The sequence below is a fragment of the Columba livia genome, chromosome 1, assembly GCF_036013475.1.
Source record: "Columba livia isolate bColLiv1 breed racing homer chromosome 1, bColLiv1.pat.W.v2, whole genome shotgun sequence".
Lineage (NCBI taxonomy): Eukaryota > Metazoa > Chordata > Aves > Columbiformes > Columbidae > Columba > Columba livia.
Window position 1 is genome coordinate 98,142,823 of NC_088602.1, and position 14,020 is coordinate 98,156,842.

Genomic DNA, 14,020 nt, shown 5'->3' on the forward strand with positions numbered 1-14,020 from the left:
TTCCGTTTATTAATTCGGGGCCTGTGGGATATAGCTACACCTTTGTATAAAGAAGTATGTTGAGGATTCACTGGAAGGAGAGCGAATAGCAGGTGTCAATAGTAACTTTTTATGTAGTGACGCTGTGGAGGTGGGTAGCTTAGTTGGAGGTCACTCTGTTGTAAGAAGGGACCAAGAAGCACATGGAACTGGTCACCGCTTAGTATTTCTGCCAAGTGCTGGGAGTGACTACAGAGACCAGAGCAGAATTTCAGCTTCATAGTGTGTTTTCTCCAAAAAGCTCCCTTCAGATGTCTCTCTCGGCTTCATTCTGCTCATTTTTCATATCAAAGCTAAAACTTCCTTTCCCTGCAATTCCTCCATCTCACATCAGTTTGCAGCCCAGTGAATTAACTCTTCCAAAGCAGGAGTCGATAACGTCTTGCTTCAGGAGGTGCCTAATCACTGTGATGAATTGTCCTAAAAAATCACAGACCTTTACAGATGACATTTTCATTTGCAGTAAGTTGAAGATGGGTTTAGCGAACAGCTGCTTTCCACAACAGCCGGGATTAGTCATCTTATTTTCACACCAAGCATAAAGTAGTTATTTTATATGGGGAATTATGGAAGAGACGAATAATTCTGGATTATTGATCTATTTGTCTGCTGGGAGGTTGTGAGTGAAAAATCTTTTGCTCTGTTGTCCTTAATTCAGATACCATTAGTGCAGAGGTTACTCTAGGATCACGAAGAAAGAAATTGATATAATGCCCACGGTCCTGAAAAAAATGTTTCTTTTCCAAATAAAAATAAATGGAAGTTAACATAGAAAAAAAAAGTGGTGTTTGGTAACTTAGAAACCATGATGTTTTACAGTAGCAACATCAATCAAATGCTGCTATAAAACATGGCTTAAGACCTTGTAGAACTGTACTTAATACTTTAGATATAAACTGCCTCACTACAGCGTAATCAGTAATTATGACTGCTGTCTTCTGAAGGATCTAATTGCACTTATTTTCTTTGACTATCATTATAAAAGATAGACTCGCTCAATTTTATGTGTGGTACAAATATGCTTTTCCTGATTTCATAATAATTGCCTGTGGTCGTTTAATTTTTCACTGTGATTGGGATCTTTCCTCATTTACACTTCCAAACTGCTATTGACTTGATGTAACAGTAACGTATTGTGTAACGTTGAAAATTAGTTCTGGCTATGATGCAGTTAATAGCATCCGCAATAAAAAGTGGAACATAATTTGCCCTTATTTATACCCAAGTAACTGAGAGTGGTATGTACTAATTTCTACAGTATGTTTTTCTATATTTAGATATACAACAATGTATATTTTGTAATAATGAATAAGAAACCACAGAAATCTTCCAGCTCAGTGCAGGGTTTATTTTTTTTTTACATTTTCTTTTGCCTTTCTCCTGACTTGTGCTGGTTTGCATAATGGCCCAGTTGCCTCCCAGCCACACACCTTTCGGGGATGCCCGGCTGAAGCCCCTGAGTGCACCTGCCTCCCTGGATCACATCACATTGCCGCTACGTTCCCTTTCTTGCTCCTCTACTGTACTTTGCTGCCGGTTTAAATTGTTTTCACCTGAAGAGCAGAAACACTTTAACTTTCTAATTTTACTGGTGGTTTTTTTTTTTTTTTAAAGAATTCGTCATGTTCCTATTTATGGCTGCGTAGTCCTAAATGTCAATTTGAAACCAGGCCAGAAGGTATTTTGGCCTGATGGGAGCAGGCAGCCATAGGGTCCAGCACTCTATGTCCCAAGCAGCTCTATATGGCTGTGCCCGGGTGGCCACTGGTACAGAGCACCGTGGCCAGCCCAGCAGTCCTTTGTCAGGTAACCTCCTGGGCACGCATGCGGAATATTTCTTTAAAAAAAATCTGTTCACTGTAAATTCGAAGTCATTTGTTCTCTGGGCTACCCAGTACTACCAATCCAGATAGATAAATAAAAAGATAATAATAAAAAAGAGAGAAGCCTGGGATAAATCTGAGCCAGCTAAGAGAACACAGAGATGCTTGAACTCCCCAGCTGGTGAGGATGAAGCACAGGATCACCCACCCCACCCCAAAATATGAGAGAGTGGTCAAGGCAGGCACCCGCTGGGAAAAAGCACAGTGGATTTCAGGCTGAGAAAGGGAAGTGTGGGAGTAGAAAACAATGAGGGAGAGTGGGGATCCGTTTTTCATGAGATTTTCTAGCCTCTTGGATTTGCCAGCCTCCTGCTTGCCAACAGGGGAAGTCCCCTGTTCCCTGCTGCTTTATGCTCATTCCCAGCCTGGCTTTGTGTGGCGAGGCAGCAACATTGTTCATTGAGGGACAAATTTGAATTCTTTGATCTTAGGATCCTAAATTCGCATTTGCCGGGTAATTAAAAACAGAAAAACATGCACGCACACGTTAAAATACCGCAATGTATTTGTAAGTGAAATTGAGCTGTGATTAATTCCTCACATTTCATTACAAACTAATAAAAATCCATTACAGGGCAGTGAACGGATCCTGCTAGGAGCAGGCCTATATCTTCTCTGTTCTGCATAATCTGTAGCCACATAGAACTTTGCAAAGCACGGGCAGATGCTAACAGGACGACTTGGCAGTATTTCCTATCTGCATTGCACATGTGAAAGCGACAGTGCAAGCTGTAAGAACATTTAGCATCAGAATGCCAGCAGACCTTTTAAGTCCTACGTACACTTCTGCCTCTGTGGAGGGTAACAGCATTTGTTCTGTTCCCAAGATAAAGAGTAACTTTATTTTCTCTCTTTTCCTTCAAAACAGACACTACAGGGACAGAAGGATACTGTCTTCTTGCTAGTAACATGAAGGCAACATCTCAGATATGGATTACCTCAGAATTATCCTTCCTGACAAATAGGTTGTGAAATGATCACTTAGTCCTTTGGCAGGTCCCAACCCTGCATTTGCCCAAGGAGGCTTAAGCAGCCGCTGCCTTCTCTCTGCCACTGACTGCAGGTCCATGTTTTCCTCTCCCTGTGTTACCCTGTGCCTTTCAGGGGCTTTCAATCCATCTGGTGCAAGGTATGTAACTGCACAGAGCAAGCGCAGCGAGGGGGCTTTATCTCCTCCTTGTTCGGCTGAACACAGCAGCACCTGCAAGCTCTTCCACCAGAGCCACAACCCATCTGTGTGGAGCTCTAGCTAAGAAGTTCTTCTGAAATACCCCTTCCGTGCTAAATATACTGATTCCCTGATGGCATCTTCCACCATTTGCTCCTGCTCCCAAATTCATGCAACAGTAGCATCCAGTTTTGCTCCTCTAACATTTGGGGAGGCAGGGAAAGGCACAGAGAGTATTTTTAGTTCCTTTCATTGCATTTATGTATGATCCCTTTCTGGTTTCAAAGGAAATGTAACTGAAACTCTGTGTGGTTTTGGAGTGAGGAAAATGTTAGATAAAAATTAACATTTTAAATCAGGGAAATGATTTGTGAATGAAAATACTTTTCTTCTTGTGGCTTTGCAGAATCACCTTACCATTGCCTTCAGGGTAGCCAGAACAATTTTCAGGCCAAACCAATATTTGAATTCTTGTTCTTCCCAAAGAAAACGAGTGGGTGGGTTTCTGCCTAGAAGCTAAAGCAGAGATCTGCCCTGGCGTTGAGTTGCAGTTCAGCTGTAAGGAGGCCGCCATTCTGTCCCTTTTCCTGGGGGGTGGTGCCACGTTGCACCACAAGGACACAGGGAGGGCGTTATACCAAATTTGCAACAATACCGGCTTTGCCACTGATCATGGTAGAAACACAGGCTGCAGCAAATACAACTTCATTTTCATAAAGGCGTGATCCACTGTTCTAGAGTAACAATGCTCAGCCGTGTCTCCAGTTGGCTGTTCTGACTAGTACAACGCAAAAAGAAAACACTGACAATATTCAGCAAGAAAATATCCTGCAACAAGCTTAATGTTGTGGGGTTTTGTTTTCTTTTTGAAGTTGCTTGTCTTTCTGCAATGGCACAGCCAGCTTCTCAGTTTGCTCTTCAAACCCCATCTCTGCCTGCCCCTGTGTTTGTAACCTACAGCCTCCATAGGGTAGGGAACAATGGCGTTTGTTCCCTTAGGTTTGAGGAACTCCAGTATTCATTGAACTCTAGAAAAGGGAATTATTTTCAGCATAATTTGGGTTGGGTTTGAATTGTGAACCAGGGAAAAGATACTGGACGAGTCCAAGCTGTGGAAGCGTTGGTTGGCTACAGCCCACGCGTGGAGGCCGTGTTGGTCTGCCCTCACTCCTGGTCTGCTCACGCCACCCTCTGAGAGACCCAGTAAAACCCCAAAGACTGCAAACCTGAGACACAGGAACGGGGCTGTCTCTTTTCTAGATGTGTTTCCCTCCACTACTCCCCTTTATGGGGCAGAATGGCTTTCAGCTCCAGTCCCTCCTGCAGCACCGTCATGAGGAACGGGTGGGAAGAACCAGCGAAGGGTGAGGAGCGAGCGGCTGCTCCAGGGGGACAGGCACCACCACGTAGGCTGCCCTCCCTGCTGGAAGCACCGCCTTGCAAGGCTGAGTCCCAGGTTTACAGCCTCATCTTCCCTGGAGCATGGAGACGTGACACTTGGGTCCTCTGCTCTGGAGACAGAGGTTTCCAGTTAGATGTCTGCAGGTTTTTTTTAAGCCTATTGCACTTTACCATAATGAACCTGGATCAGAACCAATGCAAAGCAAGGAATACAACCTCCTACTCCTCAGTCAAGGACCACGACAGAGTTCTTCATTCACACTGCCTTTTAAACCCCATGCTGCAGTCATATGATACCTCAAAAGTCGATGATCAGCAGAAGATATTTCTGCACGCCAGGAAACTTGGAGCAGGAATACCCAGAAAGGAATCCTTCAGAAAAAATTACCCATTATTGTTTTGTTCATCCAAAGTATCTAGCTATCCCTGATCACTACGGATTTGAGTTTTTCATTCTTTAAATTATTTATCCTCTTAAATTCTTTGTGAGATATGACGTAGATAAGGCATGGAGACCCCCACGCGACATGATGTGGGAGATATGAGACAAAGTGACACCTGAACTGAAATCCCAGGCTGCAGCTTTGACCACCAAACCAACATCCTCTATAATCTTGCTGGATTATGGCGAAAATTAAACAGTTCATTTCACCAATAATCTAACAATACCATTTTTACATCATATTTTTATGTACAAAGACACATACAAAACAAATACATGTACTTTTATTTCAGGTAATATTTATAACCTAATGGCATTTATATAATATATGCATGGTTTATGTGACATTTAAATTATATATATGCATACATTTTCAAAGTGCATCATTATGACATGTCTCCCAGTGCAGAATTAGTATTTCTACTTCTTTTCCCCTGTTCATTTCTTACTGCAACTCACAAGAAAGCAGCTTCATCAGTAACTTATTTTGGCCGACATGCACCTATAAATGGGTAGCATTTTTTGCCATATTGCTGCTCGCAAAATGTTGCCGTGCTATTGCACTCCTTTGTTTAAAGTTCTCCTCTAAAAGGCTCTCTGCAGGGGCTGTGTAGGAGGCTTTGCAGCAGGGAGGTTTGAAATTGTTTTTCTGAAAATTATTATGAAATGTCTGTCCTTTTAAAGGTCTTGGCCAGCTGCACAGATATTTTCCTCTTTTCATTTTCTTTATTTCTGCAGCACCAAATAACACAATCTAATATTTTACGTGTAAAATATATAGTTGAATCTCTACCATATACTTGCCTCTTTAGCAGCTTTTACTGAGCACTGAGGCACCTTCCGCCATTCTCGTTTTGCCAGCGTATTCCCTTAGAGACCAGCCAGTTTAGGGGTCAATTCTACCACCGTTACTCTCACCTGGCATTCCTTATATTGTGTGCAGTCCCCCAGAGGCAAATGAGCCTCTCTTATTTAGGCAGCAAATTAATACCATCTACATCAAAACCTCATCTTCAGCAGTTGTCTCTTGCTCACCTGTGATGCCAAACAGCCTCACGAGGCATTTCCAGGAATACTGACCAGCAGTATCAGTTCAGCCACCGGTCTCCCGGCAGAAAATTCCCTATAGTTTTGACCACGGCCATGGAAAGGACAACCAAACCGCCCAGTGCCAGCTGTCTGCACGGGGTCTTACACTCCACTCATGCCAGAAGAGAAGAACCACACACTGACTTACAGCCAACCCTTTTCACCAAATGTTGTGAAGTACATGTTTCACCGGGGTGGCAGCCAGGAGTTTGGTTCTATGCTCCTACCAGATAGAAACCAATTGCCCCCCTAGTGAAAATCCTCGTCTGCTGCAAACTGTGCCGACTTCTTTCTTCATGGAGGTCACAAGTATCCTGCACGAAACTCAGCACCAATCTGGTTCCTGCACACCCCCCAAGGTGATTCAGCCATCTGAGCAGCAATACCTTCCTCAGCCTGTTCACCCAGGAGACAACCTGTGAACCTGTGTTTAAAAGTCCCTGCAGGATCCATCCACAGTTATGCTGTGACACAATGCATTTCACATGAAGACAGGAGCAGCCTTAAGGTTTTTGCATACTTCGATGTATATGTGAAAAAGTAGATACTTTCCCTTGTTCCAGGCACTTGGACTATAAATCCAAAGAGAACTTGAGTAAACATCATTTCCTTAGTATGTTAAAAAGTTCAGACTGTGGAAAGAAGACATTTCAGAGAAACAGATTTTAGTCTTTGAAATAATTAGGCTGAGCTGAACAGATTTTTGGCATTATTTGTAAGCCAGTCATTGTTCAGCCTCTGTACTTAGAAGAGCAATTATAGCTCCTTTGGAAACATCCTTAGTTGAACTCTTAAAATAATAAAAACACTCCTCCATAAGACCACATCAACATATGGTTTTTGTAATGACAGCACAAACAAATCACCCACTCATTGAACACATTTAGGAAGAAGACAGGAACAAACAGAACAAACAAACTTTCTAAAGATTACTTACTGGCCCTGGTCAATCAGAAAAAAAAAAAAGATTAAAAAAAGAAAATCTAAATTGAATTCAGAAACTGTCTATGGCTTACAGAACACACATAAAATATGCAAAACAGAAATAAGCAAAAACATAAATACCACCAAACTGTAACACAAAGTTTACAGATAATATGCTGTGAAGTTGTGTTTCAAAAATATCGAACTGCTCATGCCCAGTTTTATGATCCACTCACTAGTTCACTTTTTAACTTTGGTGATACATCATGAGCAAGTAAGAAAGAGATAAAGTACATTTACAGTAGTGATCATTATCAGAACATCCTCCCCAGTTTCACCACCTTCCTGGTAAGTCCAGGGTGAGGTCCCAGCTGAACAAGAGCTGGTGGGTGATGTGCATCCCTGCTGTAATTCCCTCTCGTAGATGCTGCTGTGTGGTGACGACATGGATGTTAACTATTCTGAGATTAATGGACGCCTGTCACCTTTCCGTGGCTCCAGCCAGCTTGGTGCAGCTCTGTGGTGCATACTAACGAGTTAGTGTCACCTCAGAGAAGTGGAGTCCCAAAGCACATCTGGCTTAACACCAACACAGAAAATGCCCTGGCAAAATAAGCATCTGCGCCTTCCAGGAGCCTGGTCTTGGGGCAGTCTTGAAAGCATCCACATCTGCAGAAATGTGGAGGTTGAGGTAAATGGACACAGGAAGTTCTTGAAATATAAGTCACTCCTGATCTTACCTCATGTAATATAGAGGAATGTACACGCACACATATAAAAGGCCTATACTTTTTCATACTTTCAATCTTTTCACTACTTTCAAGAACCTTTTAGGTACTAGTCAGGTGTTTGCAGAGCCTGGAAGATCTTCCCTTCTCATTTGGGTCACAACATCTCTCTCTCTGCTTACTGCATCTTTTTATGCATATGCTGGAGACCGTGCCCAACAGCCTCTTCTCCATAACCTCTTCCTCTGCCAGGCAACATATAGATCAGTCCTCATGCATGATCTACATCCACGCAACACACGTATGGCTTCCTGGGGCTGAGCACTGAGAAACAACTTGGCTGCCAGCAGCAGCCAGTGCAGTGTCCGCACAGCTCCCTGCAGAAACTTCAGCCAGGCCTCGGTGTGCAAGAAAAAGGGAGAAAACAAGCTCCACGTTCAAAATGGCGTTTGTCATCTGACAAATACCCAGAGAGAGCCCTCAGCATGAAACAGAATTTAAAAAACTAACAGAAGCAGATTCCTCCAAGAAGTGATCCTGCCTGCATGTAGGTCTGTTGTTCTTGCTTGTCTCCTGAGTATGTGTTCTGTGAAAAATCATAGAATCATAAAATCATTTTGGTTGGAAGAGACCCTCAGGATCATGGAGTTCAACCATAACCTAACACTGGCACTAAACTATGTCCGTAAGAACCTCATCTAAATGCCTTTTAAACCCCTCCAGGGATGCTGACTCAACCACTTCCCTGGGCAGCCTGTGCCAATGCCTGACAGCCCTTTCCATGAATAATTTTTTCCTAATATCCAATCTAAACCTCCCCTGGCACAACTTGAGGCCATTTCCTCTTGTCCTATCACTTGTTACTTGGGAGAAGAGACCAACACCTTCCATGCTACAACCTCCTTTCAGGTAGTTGTAGACAGTGATCAGGTCTCCCCTCAGCCTCCTTTTCTCCAGGTTAAACAGCTCCAGCTCCCTCAGCTGCTCCTCATCAGACTTGTGCTCCAGAATAGAATAGACTAGAAAGCTCTACATGCTACTTTTGATTCCAGTTGGGAAGTGAACCAAGTAAATCACACTGGTCAACCTCCTCTGAGTAACTCTAGATGAGAGTGAATGAGAACAGCATGGAATCACTGATGGCTGAACTGGAGCCCCTGGTACGACGCTCTGTCTGTTGCTGCAGCCTGTAGGAGTGGGCAGATGGTAGCAGTGCCAGAAATTATCTGGCAACCAAAACTTCTGCAGATAGAGCCAGAGTGTCTTGCTCGTTGTCAATGCAATGAGTTAATGACAGGAAGAGAAACTAGGTTTCCTCCTCTAATCCCTACCCATGCCATTTTCAGGTTCAGTCAGACTCAGGATCGCTGCTGCTACAGATGTTTAGCTCGGAATTATGTCCCAAATAGCTTCAGCAGCTGGCACTGCCTCTGTCCTGCCATGGGCTGAAAGCATCATTGTTGAGTCCTTGGAGAGACCATACGTGCTGAAGATGATCAGTGGTGATGAGTCACGGTGGGTGGAATACTTCCACAGAAACAAATATTAATGAAAATCAGGTGGAAAAGGTGCACATTGTCTGTCTTTGAACAGTTTTATCAGAGGCAATGCTTGCTTTCAATTTTTGTCGAACTGTTACTATTTTACCAGAGGTCAAGATTTGAGTATTTAAAAACTGGAAAAATTAACAGTGCTACTGGAAGCAATGCTGCGATATAGTCTACTTTATTAGTACTGAGCTTTGAAAGGTAACTAAACAACAGTCTGATCCTATGGGGAATTTCTCAAGACTTAATCTTTGTTATAAATGAATTATTTAGATTTTATTTGACATCGCTATTGTGAACTTGGGGAAAGCCTTGGTGACGAAGTACTGTTACTCTGTGCCAGTGCAATAAGGAATGACTAACTTGCCAGTCTGTCTCCCAAGTTGCCAGGGGCCTCAATCTTTGCAGAAAAATTATCCTTGAAAAACAACTCCAGTTCCCCTAATCTCAGGGCTTCTGAAGTAAGTTAGTCCTTTGGCCAGAAAAATGTTATTTTGAGATCTGCATCTAGGAAGGGGATACGGCCACAGGGAACGGGGCAGTTCGTGCAAGCCCTGCACTCCGGGAATCTCGTGTTTGACTGGGTTGGCAAGTTTTCAGTTATCTGGGGGAAATTTATTTAGTTTTATTTCAGCCAAAAATCGGAAGCACAGAAGAAGCTGTAGGAGGACTCTTCAAAAGCTTAAGGTGAGCTGAGAGCAGCCAGGTGTTTCGGTGAACGTTACCTATGACTAGCAGAGCAGTATCTGATTGAAGGTTTTTCCTTGCCAGCAGTGATGACTCACATTAATTATCTTTTCTCTTTGTATACTGTCTAGTGTTTACTTATTAGGGTTCTGTATTGTTTTTCATTTCTTCCAAGAAACTGAAAACATTATTACCACATTTCCCTTCAGTTTAGGATTTTTAACCTTTTCTTGGTGTGGGGCTTCACAAACATAAAAGTCTGTAATTATTTGGGCTCTTTGCTGCTCAGATGGCATTTCTGGAGGATCCTCAACTTTTTCAGTGTGGATTGTTTCTAAATCTGCCCTGCCCAGTTATTATCCTATCACTGTGTAAAAAGCTGTGCAAAAGAGTTTTATTTTTTTCTGAACTGTTTATGTGCAGTTAACGCTACAGAAACTTAATAGGAACATCTGTTAACTGTGGAAGTGGTATGTATGATTGATTCATCATCACAGCTTCTCTAAAAAAGTAATTCCTTACATTTCCTTTGCCAGACAGACTGCCAGAACGTCCTCTGTCAGTCCATGTTGTCACTCTCTCCATTCGTTTGTCCGAGTACTTGGGTGACAGTGGCAGGTAACTCCTCAACACCTACAAGATTTAACAAGGGAATTGGATATTTGTCTCTGAAGACAACTTAAAAATAATATCTATCACTATATTGATGATCATGGCAAAGAGCTGCTTAAATAATTTCTCTAATACAGTACTATAGTCAGTACCCTTTTCTGAAGTTTTACAATATGGATATACAGTTGACAAAAGGTTATCTCCAGAAACTTAAAAACCTTTCATTTTTTTTTACTTATAGCAAAACAACAAATTAAGAACATAAACTTTGCAGAAACCTTAAAAAAAAAAGAAAATAAAAGAAAAATAAAATCTCACTTTGCATATACATGAACAAAGTTTTTATCCATAATATGACAAGAGCTGCATCTCATTGGGACCTGTATCACATTAAAGACAACTTTCCAGTGCCTTGTAAGACCCTCTGATTTTTAAGACTCTCAGTTCCCCTCCTTGCCTTTTATTTGCCTAGGTAATCACAAGAAGTCTCAAATTTAGCTCAACGCTCCAGTCTCTATTAAGCATTTTGCAAGTTTAACTTGCATGAGTCACAGCAGTCATCTCCTTCTGGAGTCTGCACCCACCGCTTTAGCATTAGCTCCCTCCTGGAGAGATCCCAAGGCAAGAACGAGCTCAGTTTCACTAGACCCGCGCTCCACCGCAAAACCCAGCTCCCCTCCCGCTGCCATCCCAGCATTCGCCACATGCACAGCACACAGACCATCCAAAAACGCACTGACAGGATTCATACAATAGCATGAGGTCATGGTCAAAGCTCTGTGCTGCAGCCCAAGACTAGTGACAGAGGTGAGATCAAAAGATTAATGGATAATCAGCTTGCTTTATTAACAATATTGTAAATAAAATGAAGATGAAAGATCAATCTTTGCCCTTAACTTTTTATTTCCGCACTTTTGCAGGTTAGGGTCATGGGAATGTAACCTGCCACAGCCTTACCTGACACTAAACATCGTTTTTGTTTAATAATTAAAATGCAGGTGCTGTGGATCCAGTCCATCTTGCTTTGGAGATGCCTTCATTTCTTACCTGTTTAAAAACCTCTCATGGCACATTAAACTTAAGGTTTTTCTTTTTTGTACCTATTTGTTTAATCCTTCAGCAAATGACAATTTAAACTCTTGTTAGTTAGACAACAGACATCCCTTTCTCCACCCTTTCCTCCTCTCCTCATACATGGATTGTGGTGGGAATTTCTTACTGAAATTTCATTAGGATAAACAAATTAAGATGAAAGAGATTGTTATAGGATTAGAGGACCACAAAATTGAAAAACAGAATTTATATGATGATCACAAACAAAAAGAAAAAAAAAAATTCTCACAACTAAATAATCTTTTACAAAGTTAAGAAAAGCAACAAAGGAAGATTGAATACAACCAATACAAGCAAGCCATCATAAAACGGAAGGATATTTATCTCTTAGCATAGTAACTACAGGATGGAAGATCCTCATTTTAACACCTTCCTAGTGCATCACAGGTCAGATTACAGCCCCTCTCTGCCAGGCAAGCACTCAAGAGCTGGGATAACTCCTGATGTAAGCTTCACTCCTGCTCAAATACAATCATCTGGTGGCTGCTGCAGAAGGGTTATAACCCCCAAGAGCCTGAGTCTCCTGCCTTCCCACCACAGCCCTTGCCCAGATCTCGATGGACTGAGAACGCTGATCCCTTCCTGTATCTCAGAAGACATTTCTCTGCCATTTGCCAGCCTATGAAGCTTTGAATAACAGCATGTCCTGTCTGCTTTTCGAAAAGGAATCATCTGCTTCTTCCAGTATGTTTGTTGCCAGGTTATCCAAACTGTATTTACTAGGTCACATCTGCTGAGAATGTAAGTTTTACTCACATATATGGCCTAGTGAGGATGGCCTGCATTGTGTGTTGCCTTTAGTTTTTATAATTAACCACACAAGATGGTTAAAAATTCAGGAATGTGTGTCCCAGTTTGGAAGTCTGGTCAGCAGCAAAAAGAAGCTGCAGGAGTGGAGTCACACAGGCGTTTGAAGGTTAGGGGGCTCTCCTATGCTTTTTGTTTCTTTATTGTGGTTTGCTTATTTGTTTGTTTGTTTTAGTATCTGCAAGGTAAGTATGCCATGTATGCTCTCTTGCAAGCTGTGGTAATGAACTTGCTTCTCACATGCATGTGGTCAGATGGTGGATGCACAATCTGAACTTGCAGCCAGGGTTTACAAAGCGAAGAGAGCCATTTTTCTGTGCAGTCCTGCTGCTACAGGGAAACTTTTTGTTTCTAAAGAGCCTTTAAGGGTGAAGCCAAAATGTGGGCTGAGTTTAAATTGCCTACCTTTCCTTGAAAAATCTGTCCCAGTGGATAGCTTGAAGAAGGCACTTTTAATTTGAATGGATTTGGGGGATTTTATACATCATGGTGGGGCTGGTCAGAAGCTCTCCAAGATATTCTGGATCACTGGAGCCACTGGGTTTGCTGTCCCTTCACAGGCTGTGAAGTCTGCAGGAAGCAGGAGCAACCGTGATGGCCTTTTCTGTGCTGGCATCACGCAGCTGAGGACCTGGCTGAACTCCCCACCATGGCTGTGGTTGCCAGAGACCTACTGCACCCTCCACAACTGGTATCCCATTGGGAAGTGTCTTGTGTTGGGAAGCGGGTGCGTCCTGGTCCCAGAAGAGAGACACCAGAGTCCTGCAACCTGCCGAAAGGTTCTTCTGTGTCTTTTTCCCAAACTCCTTCCTTTCAGCTGGTCACACAGCCCTGACTCGGCAGGAGGGCTGCAAAGGGACGCAGGGCTGCCTGGCGTGGGTGTGTGGTACACCCAGGTGGGATCCAAAGCAAGTACAAGGAGTCTTGCCAAAAATGCTGCAAAGGCTTGTGGACTGGGTGACTCTGGATGAGATGTGTGGGTATCCTGAGGGCACAGCACCACCGGGCATGGCAGAGAGGAGGGAGCAGATGTAGCCATTTGTACCAGTGAGGAGGGCGAGCCCCAAGATTAGAGGAACCTCGAGACAGCAGTGTTAGGTTTGGAGGAGTAGTTGGACCACTAACTATGTTTGAGATGTCTCGGTAAGAAATCTCCAGCACTGACAGATACAAAAGGAGGTTTAAGGCTGGCTATAATGACCATCCTGGAAATCTTTTCTGTTCTCTCCCTACAGCCTCAGCTCCACGATGAACAAGCGAAAGGTTGCAGGAGCTCCACGGGAATGCACTCAGCTATAAGTAAACAGTAGTAAAAAATTATCTTCTGGGATCTCCCCAAGAGACAGCAATAGAGAGGAAAGCCAGCCGTACAAACTGCTGCAGGGTTTACAAACGCATCAACGGTTGTGAAACTGAAAACAGCCAGCGGGCCTGTCTGTCTTGGTCAAAGCACCTTCCCTGTTCTCCTGGCCAGGAGACAAATCACCTGCTGCAGCAACCAGTGTGGGGCAGCCACATGCTCCGGTATAAACCCAGACAAGAATCAGGAAGACCCAAATTATCTAGATAATGTCAACCTT